Genomic DNA, 26,203 nt, shown 5'->3' with positions numbered 1-26,203 from the left:
AAATTTTTTGAAATTTCGGAATTCTGATATTTTTGGCATTTTGAAATCGAACCTTGATGGGTGAGCATGAAATACGACTCAGACACTCTGTATGACCCGTAAATAACGTGGGCATATCCCGCTACCGTAAAAAAAAGAAAATAAAAAACCCTAAGTGTGCACGGGTTTTAATTCAATTATTGACTTGTTGGAGGTAGAAATGTAAATTGGCCATTCTGGCGCCAAAAGATGGCAAATGGGAATCACAAGGTCGTCGGACTTTGAACGAAGATATCGTATGACATGGGCGTGCTCCCGAGGGCACATGGGAATCAAGATCACTTGGCATTGACAAGGTGGATTAAACTCATGGAGCAACAACGTTGGCTTCGCCCAGACACTAAACACATGTTGATTTTATGAGAATACTTAGACATCACACATCACTCTTGTTGGGAACATTCTGTCACTCTTCTCCCCGACTCCTTTCTTTTAAGCCAGTTTTCATCATTTCTTGCAACCGCCTTCTTTCTTTTCAGCGGGCTTTTACTATTTTTTCTTCCACGCCTTCTTTCTTTTCAGCGGGTTTTTCATATTTTCTGTTCCCAACACAAACCCACATCTATATGACTCTGCATCATTGCCTAAACTGTTAGATAAAGCTCATTATGAGACTTGATACTATTCATCCAAACCTATATCCTTATCGTTGCCTACATCGAGTGCTAAGACCGACTCAAACAAAGGTGGCTTCATTTGGACTTGGTTAAGACCCGTAAGAAACCGACAAGATGACAACTTTGTTGATGAGTGGATTGAATCCCTTATTCTGAAGGACTGCCTAGGTATTCGAGTGGAGCGAAATAAAATCCGACGTGGTTCGATGGAAGTGCATAAACATGGCATTTTGATTGTGGGTACACACTCGAAGGTTTCACCTAAGGTATCATGTCATATCCCATTCTAGCCTGTAAGGTACTGTTAAATCCCATGTCTAGGGTTGGTACAAAAGGTTGTGGTTCTTTTGGGATGTGGAGCTTGGTAAAAATAGGTTTAAAAGGTAAACCATCATTCTGAAGGTTCTTTTTGTGGTGCTAAGGCTAAGGCCTATGGCTTATAACGTGGTTGGAAATGGTGTCTCGGGTTTGATGAAACCCGAGTACAAATTGGTTGGGAATCGATGTGGGTTCAAATTTCCATGTCTGGACCCTAAAGGCTCGGGTGTATGAACACAAGTTGACTGATTCTCAGAATCCCTAACTATCCCTTGTAACTGTCTCAGGAAGGACTTAGGAGTATGGATAACTGCTGATGGTACTACCTGACCATTTTGGCTTCGCCTTTGAACTTTGATCAATATTTTGGCATTTCTTTTCTTCTTTTCTTCTTCTTTTCTCTTTTTTCTTCTTTCTTTTTTTTTTCTTTTTTTTCTTTTTCTTTCTGAAAATGATCTTCCATCCATACTGCTTGTTACCATTGAAATCACACTGAAAACTGGGCATCGCCAACTAATTGGGTTAGAACTAACAATTCCTTGTTAAAATGGGTTGGTCTCTTCCCTTTTTGAGAGGGGAAGATTTTATGGGGAAAAGGCTTGCCTTCCGTCATAGATAGAGAAACAAGGAACTAGTTCGGGTTCGTCACAGAATCATCTAAACGCTTGTCATAAACACTGGTTCTGATGGAGGTTTTCTACCGCCAGACATGGAATAGTTAAAGGAATCAAACACGGGATCCTAGTGTACTTTACATTTTGAAACAGGACATATTTCTACCCCAGGGATGCCTTTGAGTGTGTTGTGCATTTTGTCATGCTTTCGGAATGATTGAGGATTGAAAACAAGACAAATTTAGAAACAAAACTGCAACTTTTTTATTGGAATGACAAATGCTTAACAGACTCGAAGGAACGATTCCTAGGACACATCCTAGGTCATCAGGAACAAATGACTCAAATTCAAGAAAAGAAAGTCCTAGACTCGACTCAACTAAAATAAGAAACCAGATCCCGACTCATAATTTTCAAATCTAGTCTTGAGCTTTCCCTTGTTCAGCTGTCAGCTTAGATGCTCGGCTCTGGTCCTTGATCCCTATGATGGTCTGCCTCCATCCCGAGGTAGTCCTCTGAGGATCTACGCCAGTGATGAAGGTTGGTGAATCGAATTGTTTTTTATTAACTTCGTTAATGAGAGGAGTACATTCTAGAGCAAGACTTCCGACTTGAATTTCATTCTTCGGGTTTGGCAAGAATTCAGAGAAATCCAAAAATATTTTCAAGTGACATGGGCGGATAAGATGGGAGTAATCGACATTGTCTTCAACAGAAATAAAGTTAGCGTGATCGCCAAATGGATTGATGATGTTATTAGGTTTAACAGTTGGGATCGGGAGTGTTCCACTCTCAATCATGTCTTGAATTTCGTGTTTCAGTCGATAACACCTTTCAGTATCATGGCCTTTCCCTTGATAAAAGGCACAATAGGCATTTGGTTTATACCATTTACCTTATTGCTCAGCGGGTGGGTCCGGAGTTGGACCAATAGGCTTCAGCTTTCCTTGGGCTATGAGCCTTTGGAGAGCGTATGTATAAGTGCATTCGATATCGGTGAATGCCCTCGGAGCTTGGCGCTGCGGCTTCTTCGATTGCCCTTCTAAGAGATTGATGGCTTCATCAAAATGGGTCATTGCTGGGGCCTTAGCCTTAGACGATGAGGCCTCTTGTTACCCTTTCAGCTTTTCAGCCTCTGCCCTTATGACATCATCTTCTACCTTTATCCCGATTCTTATCAATTCTTTGAAAGAGCCAAAATTCTGGTATTTCAGAGCATTACGGTAAATAAGTCCTAGATTTTTTACGAACTTATCTACCATTTCAACTTCGTCAGGCTTCTTGGCTAATTTCATGCTTTCAGCGCGCCATCTTGCAAGGAATTCAGTAAAGCCCTCTTTATCTTTCGCTGTCATAACTTCTAATGTCCTTATATTGGTCTGAATCTCGACATTATCAGCATAGTGCTTACAGAACTCCACCGTAATATCTTCGAAAGTGGGGAAGTTCTTAAGGTCCAGATTGTAGAACCACGCCTTCGGGTGTTCATCTAGAGATTGGGCGAAAATTTCAGAGAGCATGTCAGCAGGTACTCCCTTCAGTGCCAAGTACCCCTTATAGGCCTTGACATGGTGGACTGGATCTTCTATGCCCTTAAAACTTTGGGATATCAGTCAGTACCATGTTTGTGGGCAACTTATCCTAAACCGGGGCATAAGCCCTAGCATTTTCATAGTGGATGTTCTTCCCCTGGGAGAGTTTCAGACGGTCCTCAATGAACTTGAACCGTTTCTCCAGATCAGTCAGGGGTGGGGTAGATGAAAAGGAATCTTCACCAAGCTTTGATTCGATCGCATCCATTCTGGCTCTCATGAGGTTCACAGCCTCAGTGAGTTTGTTAACAGCATCTTCCATTGCTTGAAGTCGGGTTTTTGGCGGCCTTTCTACAAGAAAACCCCGAACTGAGTCAATATTCAAATGTAAGAGCCCCTGCACACTTAAGGACACGACACCAACTTGACTCAAACCAAGATTCGACTTAAGACTGAGCTAACCAAATGGTTCGACTCACGGTTGGATTTAGAGATCGATTCATTTTAGACTCGACAAAACGACATGACTCAAGCAATCATAGCTCGATTCTAAATTGGACTCAGTTTTGACTTAAGCTTAGACTTTGACTTGGACTGAACCCGTGAATGGACAAACATGATCCCTTAGGTTCAAGTGAAACGTCCAAAACAGCCTAGCTTGGACGTTTCTGCGGACTATCTTGGACCAATTGGTCGACCAACATGACTCGAATCCCAAGAGGTGAGCTTGGGTGACCAACCAAGGTCGTGTTCTAGACACTTAGGACAAAACACGCCTAGCCCAACACGGCCATGACCTGGACACAACTCGACGCACTTCATGCTCTGTCAAGGTTCGAGAAACATTTTGGATTGATTTAGAAAAACGAAGAATTGATTTGAAAATGAGATTTGAAATGGGCAGCATGCCAGCTATAAAAGCTCATTTTGGGCCGAAAAAATCTAGTCCTATTTGGGCAGCATTCCGGGTTTTTAAAACCATGCTATTTTGAAAGTGAGTTGTTCAAAAGTTCGGCTTTGAAATTGACATGGAAAATTTGAAAAAGACTCGGGAAATTCACATGGCACATTGTCATTCTCATGTTATAAGGATGTATGCTCCTAGACATTTCTAAGTCTCGGCAAGTCTTCTATAAGAAGGTCTATACCCTCCATCCTTTCGGGTCTAGTAGGGTAAGGACCTTTAGGTAGAGTACCTAGAAGAGCACACTCACCCCCAAAAACCACGAAGAGGCGGAGTGGAAGCAAGCAAAGTGCAAGCACCTGGCATAGTAGGACGTCGCCCCCCAAGCATCACAAAGAAGCGCTGGGATGGCCTGGGAAAGTCCTTAAGGGTTTATGCATGAATCGTAGCACTACGAGTAATGTTTTACTTTCCAATACTTTCTTTTCAAGTTTCACCTCGGAGGAAAAGACCCTAGAAACAAAGTGTAACTAGTCCTCTTTTCCTCAGCGGAGTCGTCAAAATGTGGACAACGCCCGCGGGATCCACAGGGGCATTATCGACTCGAGGTTCTTTCGAATCGAATTAAGACAAATTAGAGTCGCCACCAAGTTTTATGGGAACTTGGAACGTTCAAGTCAACTTTACACCTTTCATCAAAAAGCATAAAGCCAATCGACTACGAGTTATTAAAGATAAAGACTTGTACCCTATATCACTCGATTAGAATGACTCTCGTAATCCAATGGTATTTAGACGGATCCACAAACCATAGATTTTGAGTAAGGGGTGAGGGTACGTGTTCGGAAGCCCATAAAGACACCTAACCCCGCCCGTCAATAACGGCCTCTACTAAGTCAAGTATCGGATTTCAAACAAGATCATAGCTACTATGATATATGATATGCAAACATCGTTTTAAAACCCTAACATGTGACAACAATTTCTATGTCGTTTAATGCATGAATAATAGCTTTGTCAAAGTTGTTTTAGCATGTTGGTTGATTTGAAATAAAAGATGCGCAAACACGGCTTAGGAGGAATGGGGGAGTCATTGGGATCTATCCTTTTACAACCCGGGCATTTCATGCCGACACAACAAGAATTAAATTACAACTCGATCTAATTACAACAAACTATCGAAATTGCTTTGACTCAAATTACAATACAAACTAACAAAATACAACTTAAACTATTTCATTTTAATAAACGAAACAAAAGTAAACAAAAAGACTAAAACTAAGTTAGATTGATTAAAGATATTAAAGGAATTATTAGTTAATAAACAAATTAGATTAGAATTAAACTAATTAAATTAAAATAAATAAATACAAAGGCTTGAAATAAATTAGGTACAACTTATTAATGAAATTGAACCCAACTCATTAAAATTATTCACTAATCCATATTTATTAAAATAGGACTAGCAAACAATTAAAGAAACAAAAGAAGAAAAGAAATCAAAACTGGCAGACCCGTGCAGTGCACGGATCAGAAGTCAGTCAGACCCGTGCAGTGCACGGTTTTTGTAGAAAAACAAAGTAAATTACGTTTTAATCTCGAAATCAGTAAAATAAATTACGGAAAAATTCAATAAATTAAATTTACAGATTTTGAACCATAAAAAATAATAAAAACAATTTTTACAATATTAGAAACAAAAAAAACAAATTAAAGGTTAATTAATTACAAATTAAATTAAATAATTACGAACTATGTTAAATGCAATTTTAATTTGTTAACGAGTGCAAATGGAAAGGTGTTAAGCACGCACTTCCATTCTAGCGAGAAAATTAGTGAAAGGGAAGATGAATTCAATTAAAAATTAGAAGGTTGCAAATTTCATTTACAATAATGTTATTTTAATCCTACGATGGCTAATGAATTAATGAATTAAAGTGAGGCGTTAAATTAATCGAAAGAATTGTGTGTAACGTGGCCTATTATTACTATGAATGAAAAGATCAAAGTAAAAACAAAGGTACAAATAACATACTACGTCAATTAGATCGATTTAATTCTGTCCGATTCCAAATACGAGGATATGTAAATGAGTAGGGGATACGACCGACCAATTTGGCGGATTTCTTTCCCAACTCAAGTCAACGCGGGTATTCGGAATGGCACTTTAACTCATACTCGTACTATACTAATGTTTCATAGTTAACGATGTTAGACGATTTAAGAGTATAATATATAAAATAAGCGATAGAAAAACAAATAAAAAAAAAAACGAAATAAAAAGGGAAAGAAGGAGGATTTGATGCACCCTCAACCTACATGTATCGTTGACACCGTCTTGGGTCGTAATCGATCGTAGATTTTATCTCGAGGGGCCGTCGTCGACGAAGACAATTGAAATTGAATTTTGAAATCACGAAACAACACGTTCAAAAGGCAGACTTGAGCAACGATTTTCAATCACTCACCACGACTTCGTTTCTCAACGATTTTTCAATTAGAAAGATGTTTTGGAAACTAGAAAAACTGAATTTTGTGAATATGTAAAGAAAACAGAAGTTTTGACAGTATTTAAGCACGAGAATCAAGGCCGAAGACCACGACAGAAACTCGAAAACAAGATTTGTGTCCCTATTTTCGAGCGGCTGTCATGGCTTTAGTTTAGGGTTTTTTTGGGTGATTGATGGTTGTTATTTGCATTATGATGTGGGGAGAACTTAGAGAATTGAATGTATGGCAGAGGGGAGGTATTTATAGGGAGTTAAAGTAGGGTTTCGAAGGGTGAACAACAGCTTGGGTCTGTTTCGCATAGCTGCTATCCAGCAGCTATTTCGAGGGTTTAGGGTGTGTTTTCTTGGTTGGAAAGGAATGGTAATATGTTTAGGATAGTCAGGTGTGGATGGGTGGTCATGGGTACGGGTTTGGTAGCCGTTTGGAGTGGGTTTGGAAGTGTTTGATTGGGCTCGGGTTTGGAGAACGAAAACAGGGGGGCTGCTTGTTGCGTGAGGTTTGTGAAGGAGTTTGGACGTGAGTTGCATGGGAAAGGGCTTGGAATTATAGCTTGATATGTGGGCTAGGTGGGAGGTGAGATATGGGTCGCATTGGAGTCGAATACGGGGCAGTTTTGGTGTCGGATTTGGGGCTGCAAAACAGAGCAGCGAAGGTGGTGTTGGGATGTTTGGGACGTGATTTGGGAGGGCTAAGCCAGGGTTTTGTGGTGGGATTTGAACACAGTTTGGAGGAGAGGGGATTGAGCCGAAAGTGCGTCGAAAATCGAGCCCAAATCAAGTAGAAAACGAGCTCAAAATCGCGTATAAAATCGTCGTAAAAATCGAGTTCTTCAAATACGATTTATAAAACGATTTAAATTGATTTTTCAAATCAAGTAACTTAAGAATGATTTTTCAAATCAAATATCTATTTTATTTTCAATAAAATAACTTAAGAAAATAAATTCGAATTAAAATAATATTAACTTAAATATCATTTAAATTAATAAAATACTTCATCGACGACGCCCATTCTACATCGTAAAACGAGTTCCAAATAATGACAATGACAACTAAATAATACATGTCGTCCTATCATCATCGGGTGTTTGTCGAGTTTTCTATAAATTCCAATATCGACGGATACGGGTATCTATAGCACCCTACAAAGAAGGCAATTCAGAAAGGATACCACTAGGACTAGGATATAAACCCACCAAGGAGGAAGCCCTAGAAATGCTCACTCAATTCAAAAACCGCAAGAACGTGGGAATCCAAATGCGACCCTACCCCCTACCCTAAATGGATACTTCGTTAGGGAGGGAAGCCAAGAACTCTTCCATGGGTTTCCTGAGCCTTGGTACTACATAGGAAAGCAACTGGCTGGAATCGAGATCTTTCACGATTGCTACTTTATTCCCACAGAAACGGTTCCTACCGTCAAAACTCGTCAAGCACCTTGTTTAAACGAACAAACTGTTAGCTTACTGTTTGGAGAAGATCGATTTGTTAGAGCCGCGCAGGATGAGATCATTACCATGATACTTCAAGACGATCACTTCAACCCTACCGCATTAATCATAGAAACTAGCTCGAATCAACAGAAAGGATGGAGAAAGTCGATCAAATGGACAAACAACCAAGGAAGACTCTTCAAGCTCACTACGGGAGAAGGAGAGATGTTCAAAGGAGAACTAGAAGACGATGAATTCGAGTCAGAGTCAGCGTCGGAGTCAGAGTCAGAGTCTAGAGAAGTCCCTATAGAGTCCCCTCCTGTCGTCACTCCCACTCCCCTTGTTTCTCCTAGCTTAGCATCAAATAGTAACGGTAGTACGGGAAATGTCCCAACAACTGTCCCTTTACCGCCACTGACTACCGAACAGATGGCTTCTTTGTTTCAACGTTTCTCAAATTTTAATATGAATAAATCAGGTTCTGCTTACTCTTTGTGTTATTCTGAATGCAATTCTTTTTACGATGATAACGAGGATGACCCAGACCCAGACTCAATCGAAATACCTCCCTATATAGCCAAAGAAATATTACAAGAGGGGGAAGGGGGACCAGTTATAGAAAACACTGAACCCATCAACGTAGAAACTGAACTAGAACCCCATGAACTTAGGATAGGGACGACCTTGAGCCCCGCCGAGAGGGCTAGTTTCATAGACCTCCTACACGAGTTCATGGACATTTTTGCTTGGTCCTACAAAGACATGCCAGGGATCGGCAGGGATATCGCAGAGCACAGAATCCCAATCAAACCAGGTTTCAAGCCCGTAAAACAGAAGCTTCGTCGAATGAGGACATAATGGGCGCTTAAGATCAAAGAAGAAGTCGATAAGCAATTCAAAGCCGGGTTCATCAAAGTTTCCGAGTATTCAGACTGGGTAGCCAACATAGTACCCGTACCCAAAAAGGATTTGAGAATCCGTGTTTTGTGTTGATTTCAGAGACTTAAACAAAGCAAGTCCCAAGGTTGACTTTCCTCTACCACATATTGACATATTGGTGGATAATACAGCGGATCACGCATTGTTATCCTTCATGGACGGATATGTAGGGTATAACCAAATCAAGATGGCCATAGAAGATATGCACAAGACCGCCTTCGTAACCCAATGGGGTACCTATTGCTACACGGTTATGCCGTTTGGGTTAATCAATGCCGGAGCTACATATCAACGCACCGCAACTACACTCTTATATGACATGATGCATAAAGAAGTTGAGGTATACGTAGATGACATGATTGTCAAGTCCAAGGACAAAGAGGGGCACATTGCGAACCTTCGCAAATTCTTCTCCATATTACGAAAGTACAACATGAGGCTCAATCCTCAGAAATGTGCATTTGGGGTAACATCTGGCAAGCTCGTGGGATACGTTGTTAGCCAACGAGGTATAGAAATAGACCCTTCCAAGATCAAAGCTCTAATCGAAATGCCGCAACCTCAAATAGAGAAGGAAGTTAGAGGATTCTTGGGTAAGGTGCAGTACATAAGTCGATTCATATCGAAACTAACCATGATCTGTGAACCTATCTTCAAAAAGCTAAAGAAAACGGATCACACCATGTGGGATGATGACTGTCAAAAGGCATTCGACCGAATCAAGGAGATACTAGCCAAACCACCAGCACTACAACAAATCCCTTGCTTTTTCGACGCTTTTTTAGCTTATTCTCAACGCTTAAAAGCGTCGCCATTTTATTTCTCGACGCTTTTAAAAGCGTGGTTTTTTGGGACGTCAGGATTTTTTGACGCTTTTTAGCGTCAACCTTGTCGTCGCTTTTTGGTGTCACAAGCAGCGACGCTTTTTAGCGTCAGTCTACACTTATTTGCGTCCAAAATTAGAAATTTCTCGACGCTTTTTCTATCACTAGACAAATCCACCACGACTACTATTTTCGTCTCTACGATTGTATAAAATTATATAGACTACTAGATGACAGCATAAAGTGTATAGAATACAATAATTTAGACGGAACTCCGATATGTCGGTGTTTGGAATAGAGATATTTCATAAAAATATCCTATATACAACTATAAAACATACAATGTTTGTAGAAAAAAAACTCCATAAAAAGGAACTCATCCAGAGTTGAAATATTTCTATAATAAAACACTAAAATCAAATATACATCCATCTACAACGGAAATACATTTTGTTGACCAATCTGGAAACTATGTCCATCCAGTGTTCAATTCTAATCCAACCCTCCCACTGCATCCATCTCATCCTTCCTGCCAAATCATCAATACTTCCATTATTAGTAACCATTTCTTATTCACTCTACATATCATACATAATCAAATAGATAGAGAAGTATATTTTCGTTGACAAACCAACATTAATCTTAAAGAAAGGATGAGATAGGATGTATACCATAACTACAGGGACCAAATACAATAAACTTGGAGAATAAGTGTAACAATCTCAATATGAGTATTCATACTCATATGCAGCATCATTAGCAGCCCTGCCCAATTTATATTTTCTGCAATAACCGTCAACGGGTCAGCTTTCAAACATCGAAGCAAATGACACCAAAAAAAGAGTTGTTTCAATAGGTATAAGGTAAATCAAAATGACGGCAGAACATCCAAGCAAAATCATTTAGTAATTAACTTAGGATAATTTAATGCAGTACATGAAAAAAGTAAAAATATCATAGTATTACTGAAAAAAGACATGTCTTGTGCAAGGACATAGCCATATGCATACAGTGAACTTGACTTTTGTGATATGAGGATATTAGGACAATGAGTATTTAAAGTTGCTGCAATTGTCTTCAAATGAGAACATTTCCTGTAAGACAAGTGTAAACTCAAACAAAGTTGGTAGATTTTCCTTTCAGCATTAGAAATATATAAGGTAATGCATGTGCAAGTTCTCCTTGAAAAAATACATTAGCACATATAATCCGTTATATATTACTCCTCCATCCCAATTTTATTGTCCCCCTTTTCCCAAAAATTCATCCCTATATAATTGGAGTAGCTTAGCATTTAGAGAATGAGTACTTCTAAAAGTTAAATTATCATTTTATACATGATCTTTAACAGCTAATACCTTTAACTATTTCAGACATACAAGCAAATCACACGAGAAAAAGCCTCACTAAGTATAAGCATACACTAGTATGACGACAAAGAATTCGAAATTCTTGCACAGGAGACCCTTATATCTTGCATACAACTAGTGACATTGGGCCAAGGTAGATGAATAACAAAACATATAAGACAAAAAAAAAGCATAGCAGAAGTACTTTTTACTAATTTGGTCGGGTTTCACTCCTTTAATCAATCCGACTCCAACAAACTGATCATCACGGATTGAACAAATCTTCGTACAACCGAAAGTGACGACTGGTAAAACATAAGACAAATGTTAATGAATAAGATGTAGAGCAATGCACTAGAAATGATACGTTGTTGAGCGGACTAGAAACTCACATCTGCTTCCAGTAGAGATCTTAGGATATATCGCATGGGTTCAGCAATGTTCTCTTTTGTTAAGACCTCTAAAGAAACTACAAACACATCCTTCATAAATCATTTAAAAATTAGTCTCATTCAAACCACATGTCCTTTATGCTATTAAGTTCTCCATCAATTAGAATGCAACTCAATCGAAAAGTTCCCACTCATGAATTTAGTCCATACAAAAAATTGATAATAACAGGCCAGTAAAGACTAAAATTCTTATATACACAGCTTCTGCTTCAATTTCTTCAATAATCACATGACCATTTCTTTCCAAGCAAATATAACTAAATGAAGCTAAAACCCGAAAGTCATTTCCTTCCTACATAGCATACATTGAAATTCTAGCAAGAATATGAAAAAATACTTGTTTCAAAAAACATTGAAAACATATATGTGATAGGGAATATAAGAAAAACACCTTTACTTCCTCTTTGACATGTTAAAAATACAATCAAAATGGAGAGTAATGAATGATAAATATCTTGAGAGTCACTTCAGCACCAAACCATAAATTTCCGAACACCCTCAAGCTATATAGATCAATGATACTAAGAATAGACTTGAGACAGCTCAAGAATTTGCACCTGTTCATGAAATCAATTGATTAGAAATAGCTCAATGAAGGTATTAACTACTGTTATGAAAAAGAGGTGACTTTCATCACCAAGTTGGACAAAGCGTTTTTGAATTCTGGACCTAATAGCTCATTATGCGCGCCTACTCACGGCCAAAATATGGTTCTCTCTTGGGATTTTATGGTTCTTACCTTATAAATTGCAGCACCAACAGTAGTTTCTACTTTATAGCCGAAGCTAACTATAAGTAAGCTAGAAGTTGTTAGTTAAAACTAACTATAGGTAAGTTGGAAGTGTACGCAAATATTACCTATAATCATGACCTCATTTTCGTCAAATTCTACATCATTCTACCAAAAACTAGCATTGCATTGTAAAAGGGTGCACAAGAGAACCCGCTTGCTTCACAAGGGCTGTTTTAGCCAATTCTTCGACAAATGCGTGCCACTAGAACCATACTTCTTACGAGTGCCCACAAAAACATCCTGAACATTTCTCGATAGACCACTTTACCGATAGAACCAAGTACATCAATTTGAGTATCAGTAGTTATGAACATAGAGACTAAAATTCACACATTTCTTCAGATTATAGAACCGATATGAGAGACCGAGAAAATACCGACGATCGACTACACTAATGATACAAAAAGTGTCAAAACTACTCTCTTCATTCCAGTCATTTTTTAACCTTTGTTTTTGGCACAAAGAGCAAGGAAAGAGGAGGGGGTCAATTATGGATGACTAGTGGACCAAACTGAGTGTGGAGAATCAAATTGCCCATCAAAAGCATTCCCAAAATAGAAAGGTAAATAATTGACCGAGACACCCCAAAATGGAATAGGTAAACAAATGATCGGAATAGAGTATCTGTTTTCTTAGCTTTCAGCCTACGCTTACAACTCTCATCAGGGAAATTGACTATGGAAAAAGAAGATAATACATAAGGCAAGAAGCTAAAAAAAAAAAGAAAGAACTCAGAATCCAACAACATAATACGTACAAAGTAGTGGTATTAAAACTTCACACTGACAATCCAACATATTTTGCACCAAGTCCAACTACTTAAAAGCATAAAGTTTGTGCAGAAATAGAACACGAACATAAGCTAAATATGACCACACCATAACAAGCAATCTTGCCTAAAGATACCAAACTGAAATAGTTTCTTACAAGATGGCATTAGACAGCCCAAGAATTATTAAAATGTCGCCTCCAGTAGCTTCAAGTTTGAAATTCAAGTTTTTCTGAATCGAAGAAAAATGGTCAGATCGCTACAGAGTTGGACTAGAAATGATCAAATTGACTTAAGCTAAGTCTAAAGATGTGTTATTCATATACTCCGTACTATTCATAGTATACCATATTTTGGAGGATATGATCTGTCTGCCTTATTTCCAAGACAATAGACTATAAGTTCAATTCACATAAATTATAAGAGGAAAAAAAATACAATTAGCAAGCATATTTTTCTCGGTGGTAAAACCGTATGACGAAATCCCAGAAGTAGGCAAGGCTTTCAATGTTTTTTCGGATAATAATGGCAAATACATTGAAACTATCAAGAGTACTAAATGGGAACAACACCCGCTAACATTAAAAATTAACCTGCTGATGCTATTCCCTTACCAAGCAATTAATGAATTACTCATTCTCCCAGAGCATGCAGGTTATGTATAAGACAGAAGACAGGCAAAAGTGATTAAACTTAGTCATAGATCTCCCTCTCACAATCACCAATATCTCACAAATAATAATGCCAAGCTTGACCATCATATACCCAATAGAAAAACTAGAAGTTTCTGCAATCTAAAATCTCAATTCATTTACTATAATAATCAAAATTTATCACTTTATGCCTAATATTCAAGAAGTAGCTATCCAACACCAAAAAATCCACAGCAAAAACTGAAGGAGAAGAAATCTATGACTGGGGTAGACTAAATGCATCCAACTTAATACCAATTTTAGTTGTTAACCAATATAATATACAAATCAAAAATTGAAGAAATTATTGATTACGGATGACGATGAAACAACGAAAACAATGAACTAATGAATGAAGAAATTTACCTATTTAGTTGATAATGATGATGATTGATATGAATTAAATAAAATACCAGCTATTGGCTTAAATAGCTAAGTAAACAGAATTTGGCGGGAAATAACAGAATAACAGAATTGGAGGGAAAGTTTGTTATGAGATTTCAGTTGTATAAATATAGTTATCCTTGCATTTCATTTCTTAGCTTTTACCAGAATTGTAATCTCATTCTCTCTCTTAATCCTTTCTCTCTCTACTGTAATCTTCAGCAGAATTTATCAATAAAATTACACATTCGATTTCCTTTCTTCTTCTAGGAATCCTATTGTAATTTCTGAGTTTCTCGATTAATTCCTGAGCTCATACATATAAGTGGTATCAGAGATCCTTCCTGGATTCTCTTGATTAAAATGCCGCCAAAAAACGCAAGAAACTCTGATAATATGCTTACTGAAGTTGCGCCATCAATGGAGGATAAGGTGAAGAATCTGGGTGAATCAATGGTTAATATTGAAGCAAATTTGGGAGAATTCGTGAGAATTCATACTCAAGATAAGGCGGAATTGAATGCAGCAATTCAACTACAACAACAAGGGTTGAATGATAAAATGGATCGCATGAATTCAAGGATTGAGCAAGTTTTGGGGCAATTAGTTGCAATGAGTTCTAGGGTTGTTAATCCGGAGAAGAATTTCGAAATTCTGGTCAAATTGGTTCTTCAAATTCTGGTCTTCTTCCAAACCCTAATTCTGGAAATATCCCCAATTCTGGTAATTTCTTCAATTCAAATTTCACTCGTTTCTCTAGAGTAGAATTCCCTAAAAACCCTAATTCTGGAAATATCCCCAATTCTGGTAATTTCTTCAATTCAAATTTCACTCGTTTCTCTAGAGTAGAATTCCCTAAATTCAGTGGTGATAATGTGTTAGGCTGGATTTACAAATGTGATCAATTTTTTGAGGTTGATTCTACTTCTGAAAACATTAAAGTTAAAATGGTTTCAATTCATCTTGAAGGCAAAGCTTTATTATGGCATCAATCTTTGATGAAAACTAGAGAATTTGGTAATTGGCCTAGTTGGGAAGAGTATAAAAAAGCTATAATTGCTAGGTTTGGAAACAATTCTTTTGATGACCCTATGGCTGAGATTATGAACCTGAAACAAAAAGATTCTGTTGTTCAATATCGGAACAATTTGATGGATTGTTGAATAGAACTCGACTTGTCTCGAAAAACAGGCTTTGAGTTGTTTTCTTAAGGGTTTGAAGGATGACATACAAAATACTGTAAGAATGCATAAACCTCAATCTTTAATGGATGCATTTGCTTTAGCCAAACTTCAGGAAGCTCTTTGTTTCTTCTTTTGTTAGAAGGAATAAACCCATTTTAGAAAGACCTTTTCCTGCACCCCAATAGAATAGATCTTTTTCATCTCAGTCACAACCACAGAACCATAGATTCACTGGAAATCAGAAACTTGTTACTTCTAGATTAAGTGAAAAGGAGATAGCTGAAAAAAGGGCAAAACATCTGTGTTTTACATGTAATGAGAAATGGTCACCTGTGCACAAATGTAAAGCCCAATTGCACAGTATGGAATTTGTAGTGATGGTTGATGAGGAGGAGGACATAGGAGAAGATTTGGAAAAGGGAGGTGAAGAGGACTGTGTTCAAGAAGAGGAAGATTTACCCCCTCTCATTTCTTTAAATGCCATTAATGGAAATACCACTTACCAAACAATGAGAGTAACTGGTAAGGTTAGAGGAAACCCCATACACATTTTAATCGATTCAGGCAGCACCCACAATTTTTTAGATGTCAATACTGCTGCAAAACTAGGATGCAAGCTTAAGAATACTTGTCCTTTGGTTGTGTCTGTGGCTAATGGAGAAACAATATTGAGTAAATCAATGTGCCCTCAGTTTGAATGGGAACTACAGGGGGCTAAATTTTACACTGATGTGATGCTAGTACCTTTAGGGGGGTGTGAAATGGTGTTGGGCATACAGTGGTTGACATCCTTAGGACCTGTTTTATGGGATTTCAACCAACTCAGAATGGAGTTTAAGTTTCAAGGGAAAAAACATGTTTTGAGAGGCTCTAAAGCTAATGCTACCTTGCAATGGCTAAATGGGAAGCAATTGGAAAATACCTTGTGCAAATTGACTGGAAAGAGTGAAATGGCCCAGTGTTTTGCTATTAGGGCATTTTCTTTGAATGAAATAAGTGCAGAAAACAGCAAGGAAGAGTGTCACCCTGAACTTGTTGAGTTATTGTTGGAATTTGGGGATATATTTGAGGAACCAACCACATTACCTCCTCATAGGACACATGATCATAGGATACACATAAAAGAAGGGGTTTCTCCTGTCAATGTCAGACCATACAGGTACCCAGTCATACAAAAGGATGCCATAGAACATATTGTACATGAGATGTTGTACAGTGGAGTAGTAAGACCTAGCCAAAGTCCTTACTCCTCTCCTGTGGTGTTGGTTAAAAAGAAGGATGGAACTTGGAGACTATGTGTAGACTATAGAGAATTGAATAAGAATACTGTCAAGGATAAATTTCCTATTCCCATAATTGAAGAGTTATTAGATGAGCTGCAAGGTTCTATGCTGTTCTCTAAAATTGATTTGAGGTCAGGTTACTGGCAAATTAGAATGCACAATGATGATGTGGAGAAGACTGCTTTTAGGACCCATGAAGGACATTATGAATTCATGGTCATGCCCTTTGGCCTCACAAATGCTCCATCAACTTTTCAGCAATTAATGAACACTGTTTTCAGAAATTATTTGAGGAAGTTCATACTAGTATTTTTTGATGACATCTTATATATAGTAAGAATTTGGAAGAACATTTAGTACATCTCAGGACCACTTTTGAGATTCTAAGGACACATACCTTATTTGCTAAAAGATCTAAATGCACATTTGGAGCATCTGAGATTGAATACTTAGGACATGTGATATCTCAAGAAGGTGTTACAACTGATAAGGCAAAAATAGAGGCAATGGTGAAGTGGCCAGCACCTACTACAATCAAGGAATTAAGGGGTTTTTTGGGACTCACTGGCTATTACAGAAAGTTCATTAGATGGTATGGAATTTTGAGTAAGCCCTTAACAAATTTACATAAGAAAAATGCTTTTAATTGGAATTCAGAAGCTGCAAAGGCATTTGAGACCTTGAAACAGGCAATGGTTAATGCTCCTGTTTTAGCTCTTCCTGATTTTTCTAAAGAATTTACTGTGGAGACTGATGCTTGTGATGCTGGAATGGGGGCTGTACTGTCTCAAGAAGGACACCCCATTGCCTACATTAGCAAGGCATTTTCTACAAGGAGCCTAGCAGTTTCCACATATGAGAAGGAGCTGCTTGCTGTAATTTTGGCCGTGGAAAAATGGAAACCCTATTTGATTGGTAGACACTTTGTGATCAAAACTGATCATTTCAGTTTGAAATATCTTATGGAACAAAAGGTTACTACCACTTTTCAGAGTAAATGCCTACCAAAGCTACTGGGTTTAGACTATGAAATCAAATACAGGAAGGGAGTGGAAAATGGAGCTGCTGATGCTCTATCCAGGGTGACTGGACATCAACTTATGACAATAATGGTATCTAATATCCACACTGAATTGTTGACTATGGTTTCTGACAGTGGGAAAAGTGATGCAAACTTGCAGGACATCATTCAACAATTAAAGGAGGGAAAAGTACACAAGAGGTATAAGTGGGTGAATGAAGAATTGAGAAGGAAGGGAAGTTTGGTGGTGGGTAATGATGTAGTTCTCAGGAAAAAAATCATTTCCTTGTTGCATGACTCTCCTACAGGGGGGCATTCTGGGGTCCAAGCTACTGTTAAGAGGATTAAGAGTCTGTTTTATTGGAAGCATTTATCTGGAGATGTCAGGAATTATGTTAGGCAATGTGGGGTGTGTCAAAGGTGCAAACCCATATTGCAGCAACCAGCTGGATTATTACAACCTCTTCCCATTCCAGAAGCTGTGTGGGTGGACATTTCTATGGACTTCATAGAGGGTCTTCCAAGATCTCAGGGAAAAGATACAATATTGGTGGTGGTGGACAGGTTGAGTAAGTATGCTCATTTTCTGCTATTAAGCCATCCATTCACTGCCACTTCAGTGGCTCAACTGTTCTTGGATCAAATTTTCAGACTCCATGGGATGCTAAAATCTATTGTTAGTGACAGGGATAAGGTGTTTTTAAGCAATTTTTGGCAGGAACTGTTTCGTTTAAAGCAAGTGGAGTTGAGAATGTCTTCTGCATACCATCCTCAGACTGATGGACAAACATAAGTGGTTAATAGATGCTTGGAAACTTACTTGAGGTGTATGACTAATGAACATCCAAAGGAATGGGCTAAATGGATCCCTTTGGCTGAATGGTGGTACAACTCTTCTTATCATTCAGCTGCACAAAAGACCCCCTATGAGATTGTATATGGTCAGTCCCCTGCTGTCCATGTTCCTTATTTGATGGGTGACAGTAGGGTGGAGGCAATTGACAGATGCTTGAAGGCTAGAGAAGACTGTCTAAAAATGCTAAAATTTCATCTTAAGAGGGCTCAAGAGAGGATGAAGAAACAGGCTGATAAAAAAAGGGTGGAAAGGGAATTGCTGATAGGTGACTTAGCATATGTCAAATTGCAACCTTACAGGCAACAATCAGTGGTGCAGAGGACCTGTGCAAAACTATCTCCAAGGTATTATGGACCTTTTCCTGTGGTGTCCAAAGTGGGGTTGGTGTCCTACAAACTGGAGTTACCCCCTCAAGCAAAAATACACCCAGTCTTCCATATTTCTTTGCTCAGAAAACATGAAGGCCCAAATCCTACAGTCAGCTCCTTACCTGAAGTTGATGAACTGCAACAAATCAAGGCTGAACCTGTAGAAATCCTGGATAGAAGACTGATCAAGAAAGGGAACATGGGAGTTGTGTTTGTTCTAGTAAGGTGGGCTAACTCAACTGAAGCTGATTCTACTTGGGAGTCATACGATGATATGAAAAGTAGATTTCCAGAATTCAGTTTGGATCCAGCTTGAGGCCAAGCTGATTGTTAAGGGGGATGGATTGATATGAATTGAATAAAATACCAGCTATTGGCTTAAATAGCTAAGTAAACAGAATTTGGCGGGAAATAACAGAATAACAGAATTGGAGGGAAAGTTTGTTATGAGATTTCAGTTGTATAAATATAGTTATCCTTGCATTTCATTTCTTAGCTTTTACCAGAATTGTAATCTCATTCTCTCTCTTAATCCTTTCTCTCTCTACTGTAATCTTCAACAGAATTTATCAATAAAATTACACATTCGATTTCCTTTCTTCTTCTAGGAATCCTATTGTAATTTCTGAGTTTCTCGATTAATTCCTGAGCTCATACATATCAATGATCAATGAGAGGTGTGATTAAGGATGAGAAATTGAGAGTTGAACACAGTAGGCAATGGTGGAAATCATGAAATCATGGAATTAGTAAATGAATTAGGTTTTGATACATTAATTAATTAGAAGGGACAGCATGTATGGTATAGGCGGTTTGTGTTTTCGAAAGCGCGAGGCCAAATTTTTGAGTTTTAATTAGCGTGTTATTCGTGCGGGAGTTCAGCCTAGCGTTTTTTTATTAGAAAATTATTATTATATCAATATAATGGATCGACGCTTCTAAAAGCGTCGACCAGAAAGCGTCATGAAACTAAGGGAATTCTAGTAGTGCAGTGCTCATGCCACCCAAACGAGATCAACTTGTTGGTTTATATCTCACGGTAACTGAAACGGCCATGGGTGCCATGCTGGCCCAAACAGTAGGAAAAGAAGAAAGGGTTATCTACTACCTCAGTAAGAAGTTCTTGGAGTACGAGTGCAAGTACACACCACTCGAAAAGAAATTCCCCGCTCTTGTGTGGGAAATGAAGAAGTTACGCCATTACATGCGTAGCTACTCCGTCAAAATATACTCCAAAATGGATCCTGTCAAATACCTCTTCTAGAAACCCGTTCTCAACGGACGCCTAGCGAGGTGGACTTTGATGCTCTTAGAGTTCGATCTCAAGTATGTACCTCTGAAAGTTATAAAAGGGCGCGTCGTTGCCGAGTTCTTCACAGAAAATCCCATCAATGATGCACAAACAATAGACACCCGATCGTTTCCGGATGTGGATATACTCCAAACCGATATAGATTCCTAGGACCTTTACTTTGATGGAGCATCGAACTTAAGAGGATTTGGAATAGGAGTGTTGCTCATTTGTCCTGAAGGCGAGCATACACCACTCTCTGTCAAACTCGACTTCGAGGTGACAAACAATGCGGCAGAATATGAGGCTTGCCTCATTGGACTACAAGCAACAGTAGGTTTAGGCATCAAGAATCTTCGGGTACATGGATATTCATCTTTGATCATCAACCAAATTACGGGATCGTGGAAAATTCGGAGTGAAAACTTAGCACCCTATCAAGCAAGGATAGACCAAGTTGCCCAATTCTTCGATCAAGTAACCTACCTACACTTACCTCGAGAAGAGAATCAATTTGCAGATGCTCTTGCAAAACTTGCATCTTTCATTAACATGCCGGATAATATGGTAGAAATGCCTTTATGCATCGAACGACGGTCAGAACCGGCTTATGTGCACCAAATTACAGATGAAGAAGAAAACCAAGAGGAACCTTGGTTCCAAGCAATCCTGAACTTCAAACTCAACGGCACCTATCCAGCAGATATGGACAAGAGGGGACAACGTGCTATACGCCTACTAGCTTCCCAATACGTCCTCATGCCAGGAGAATTATATAAAGGAACGCCTCTTGGCGTAATCCTGCGCTGCCTTGATCATTCACAGGCACAGAAAGTGATGAAAGAAGTCCATGATGGAGAATGTGGCCCTCACAAGAGTGGACCAATGATGGAAAATAAAATCACGCTTTTAGGATACTATTGGACCACAATGGAATCCGATTGCATCAAGTATGTCAGACATTGTCATAACTACCAAATTTTCGGGAATGTGCAACATGTCCCTCCTTCATTACTCTACACCATGACATCTCCTTGGCCTTTTTCTGCTTGGGGAATTGACATCATCGGAAAGATCACCCCAGCCGGAACAGGGGGTTACTGTTTCATTTTGGTGGCTATCGACTATTTTACCAAATGGGTAGAAGCAGCTTCTTATACTAGTCTCACAGCCAAGAACGTGGCAAAATTCATACAAACCAATATCATCTGTCGATACGGTTGCCCACATGAGATCATCAGTGATAATGGATCCCATTTCCAGGCCGAGACTGAGAAATTGCTAGCCAAATACAAGATCAAACATCACCATTCCTCGCCATATAGACCACAAACTAATGGTGCGGTAGAGGCAGCAAACAAAAACGTTGTCACAATCCTCAAGAAAATGATTGACGACTATCGAGATTGGCCAAGAAAGATACCATTTGCCTTATGAGGATATCGCACATCTGTTAGGACGCCCACTGGGGCCACCCCTTTCTATTTGACCTATGGCATGGAAGCCGTGCAACCATTCGAGCTCGAAATACCATCCTTGTGTATTTTACTCGAAAGCCAAATCCCGGAAGCCGATTAGAAGAGGGATAGGTATGAAGAACTCATCCTCCTGGATGAATGTAGATTGCGTGCATTACATAATGTGCAAACGTATCAGGCACGTATCAAACGAGCCTTCAACAAAAGGGTTAAGCCAAGGAACATCAAAGAAGGAGACTTGGTTCTCAAATAACTTAGAGCTCTTTTACCTGTCGATCCGTGAGAAAAGTTTAAACCCAACTGGACCAGACCATTTCTGGTCAAATCCATACTCCCGGGGGGTGCGGTTAGGATCACAGACTTAGATGGGAATGAATTTGCCAACCCAACAGACCTCGACCAACTAAAATGTTACTATGTCTAGAATAGGAACAAAACGCGCCTCGCGTAACCTCACGTATCGCTCCTGTGACACGGAATATAAACGGCCCCTGGCCAGCTGAAATAAGCTAATGTCACCTTGCTCTTGCATTTTGACAAATCGCCATCCTCATATCATCAAATAAACTGTATTGTGCTTTAAGAGTAAGTAAAGCTCATGCTTATTTTCTAGTTATTACAAGCTCTTGCTTAGAACAATTATTCTTTTACATTTACTTGAACTACACGCAAGGGTTTAATTTCATTTTTTTAAAAATGAATACGCAAGCAATCCTTCACAGGATACAACCCATTCATCTTTTGAATGTAAATAAAAGGACATTTGCGTATGCATTTCGAATTCGTCAAGAATAATAAAAGAAAATCACAACGGTTTCATAATCAATTAACCTTTTTTTATTTAATTTCTTTCCATAATAATAATAATAATATGCCATATAATAAATAAATGGGCTAGGATTCTAAAAACCCCACCATATTGAAAATGATAATAATAATAATAATAATAATAATAATAATAATAATAATAATAATAATAATAATAATAATAATAATAATAATAATAATAATAATAATAATAATATCAAAGACTTATGCTATTCTTTCATTTTCCATTTGTCTTTGTCATTCTTATCATATTTCCTGTCTCGGCCACGAGCCGGACGGTCATGCGCTATCTCAGACCTAATCATCAACAGTCTCTCTCGTGGTCTAGCCTTGCCATTCTTATCTACCACCTTTTCCACGACAGGAGAAGTCTTCGGTTTCTTCGATGGATGAACAACTCGAAATCCGGCTTCTTCCTCTCCCTCGGTCAAGTGCTTCTCTTTCTCCTTCTCTACATCACGAACCTTGTAGTCAACAGGCTCGCGTTTCCTTAGTCTCTCGCACTCCTCAGGAGTAGTAGCTTTCCTCCACTGTAAGTAGGAATCTAATACCCATAGTGTACTAACAGAAGAGTTTAGGAACCACATGTTTCTTTAAGCCCATTTGAGGGCCCACTCTCTTCGGCTCTTAGTAGTAAGTGCCATGGCAGTGTGAGGAACAGTATCAAGCTTCGGAATCGTCTGCTTCAATCCAACCTACCTCATCAGCCTCTCTGGGAAGATGCATACCATGAATTCCAAGCCAGGAATGCGCACAGATCGGGTAGGGTCCAAGGACGATACTCCAGTGACAGATATGAGATGCGACCATGGTACGATCCATCTGATCAAGGGACCATCCTCGCTCTTCAGCTTGTTCTCCCAGTAGTTGCAGACTCGAGTAAAGTCCACCATGTAAAGCCCGGTCCTCATTGCAATTGAGCGAGCATGATAAGCAAGAACATTAACTGGGGGCTCGATTAATCGTACGCGCTCCATAAGCCTAACCTACCAAAACCAGGTATTAGTATTCGGAAAAAAAAACAAGAAAAAGAAAGAAAGAAAAATGTGTTCTTTTACCTGCAAATTGATGGGACTTCCCAAATAAGGAAGGTCGCGGTTGGCTTTCCTGTTATCTAACCCCAACAGGATCTCTCCTAAACATAGGCAAGCTGGGCTCCTACGCAGCTCCATCTGCTCAACTAGGCTCAAATAGCGAGGGTCACCTCTCATATCCTAATCAACATGCCCTTGAAGTGCATAAACATGCAATAGGCAAAACCCAAATGCCCTCCACCTCGCAACATAGGAGTAGGATCTGCCTTATTTATGAATCGACCAATGAAATCCAGCAATCGGACTCCTTTTCAGGTCACAAGACGGTCAACCTCAGATCTTGTCAATCCAAGAAAATCCCTAAATTTATTTTTATACCCTTGAGAAGTAGAGGGTATAGCAGGTAAATGTTCCGGGTCCCAACCACCAATTGCAGCAATTTCTTCAGGGAATGGGCAGATATCGCCTCCAGGAAAGGCAAATAAGTGATAGTTCGGGTGCTAATACTCGAGACAGGCATCCAAGAACGGTTTGACAACCTTGATTAGCTTCAAGCTCAAAATTGATCCAAAGTTGAAGGCACCAATATCATGTTTCTCTACATTTGAGAACTCGTTTGTCCATTCTTTGAGACGGATTTCTAAAGTATTCATGATATATACTTAGAGAGTTTTTATGTAATAAGACGGAGAAAGACGGAAGAATTATGTGAATAAAACCTCCATCGACGTCTTTATTTATACTAAAAGTTGTTTCCTAAAATCTGTCAGGACGGACACACTTAGGAAAGGGCGCAGCACTTGCTGCGCCTCTTCAAAGGGACGCAGCTCCTGCTGCGCCTCTTCCTCAGCTCTATTTCTGTGGTTTTCCGCGTTGAATATTTCCTAGATCCTTAAAGCATAATTTCCTATTCGCATGGGTTATTATTTTTGGTAATTCCGTCAAATTACCATGTTTTCGAGTTTCCTAATTCCACGGGCACGCATTTAGAGGCGACATCGACATTTTCGTCATTTCAGCACACTTACCCATTTCTTTTTTAATCTTCTTTTTTGGGGAATCATTTCACCAATGTAATTACTCATTTTCAAACTTAACCATTTCCTTTTTTAATTTTCTTTTTTTTGGGGAATAATTTCACTCCCGTTTCATATCACATTTCAAACTTATATGTTTCTATTTTCATCTTTTTTTTAGGGGGTAACCCTCCCTACTGTCCGGTCATTTCTGTCCGGTCATTTTCGATATTGTCCGGTCATTTCTGTCCGGTCATTTTCGATAAATTTTTTGCATTTTCTCGAGTCTTTGTCTTGCGCTAATTTAGGCCATGTGTACAAATATGTGTTTTATGTGCAATTTCTGTGTAAGTGTTAGCAGCATGACGGCATAAACTGTTATCTACCAAATCTTTTCAAAGCTAACCTGCAGGTACAAACGTACAACCATCATATATACAACCAAAATGTATATGTACACCAAACTGGGGGCTCGAGCCCGAAACAAAGTGTATAAAGTGCTAAATGAAGGTCCTAAAATGTACAAAAGTCTGTGGATTACAGCCAACGACAAAAAAGACAAAGAACAACAAACTACTGCTGGTCGTCGCCAAACTCGGTAACTCTCGCCTCGAGAGCAGCGATCTCAGCATCTCGGACCTCTAGCTCCCTCAGCAGGCGAGTCGTCTCCTCTTGGGACTGAGCTAGATCTCGCTCCAAGTCATGCTCCCTCTGCAAACGACAAGAATTGGCTCATGTCAATCATTTCAAACATAAAGAAAGTTAGAAAATTCAAAAAAAAAGTAAATGGAAGGTTCATACATGACGTCCTCGACCGCCAGGAAGTGCCTCGATGGCAGTGGCCCGTAGCCGGTTGGCTACCCTCCACAAAGCCACGAACCGGGATGGCGCAACCTACATTTCAATAAACAAGGATTCTCAATAATGGAATAAGTTTAAACAAGTGTATTCTTATACAAAAGCTGATTAAATTGGGGAGCATACCCTCCGAATCAGATGCTGCCACTCGTCTAGACCAGCATCTCTCACCGCCGCGTCAAAGTCGCGAAGCTTGGAGATCGTCGTCATACCTGTCGCATCAGTGTACTCGAGTGTCTCGCGGTACACTGGGGGCTTGATGCCCGCCACCTTAACCTCCTTCAAAATTCAAATGGTTTTCATTAATTGATGATCATTCATCATGTTTTCATGTCAATCGAAAAAGAATAAAGCACTTACCACAATTGGCCAGTACGCTAACCTCCGGTAAAGGAACGCCGAGTAGTCCTCACCAGGATGAAGGAGGGCGTCGCCACCGACGTGTGCCATGTCTGCCTCCCTCTCAGCATCGGAAGGCTCCCTGAACATCATTTGAGGAGGATCGATATGGACTGTCAGGACATCACGAGAGCACTGACGAGTCAAACGCTCGCCCAAGAACCACACGAGACCCATCGACATCCTCAGTAGCAACCGGTTCGAGCTCCTGGGTCGAAGGACCTCAGCCACAAAAGGAGGGACGCCAGTGTAGTCCGCCCAAGGCCTGGGCACCCACTATGAAAAGCAAACAAGAGGTCATTCTTATGATTAGTTCTAAAAGAAATCAATGAAGAAGCAAGCAAAGAAGGATAAGTCGAAGGTACTCACGCCCTCCAACTGCAGAGCGTTCACGTCCCGTCGACAAAAGTCATGAAAC

The sequence above is a fragment of the Silene latifolia genome, chromosome 1, assembly GCF_048544455.1.
Source record: "Silene latifolia isolate original U9 population chromosome 1, ASM4854445v1, whole genome shotgun sequence".
NCBI lineage: Eukaryota > Viridiplantae > Streptophyta > Magnoliopsida > Caryophyllales > Caryophyllaceae > Silene > Silene latifolia.
Note: the sequence above shows the minus strand (reverse complement) of the source record.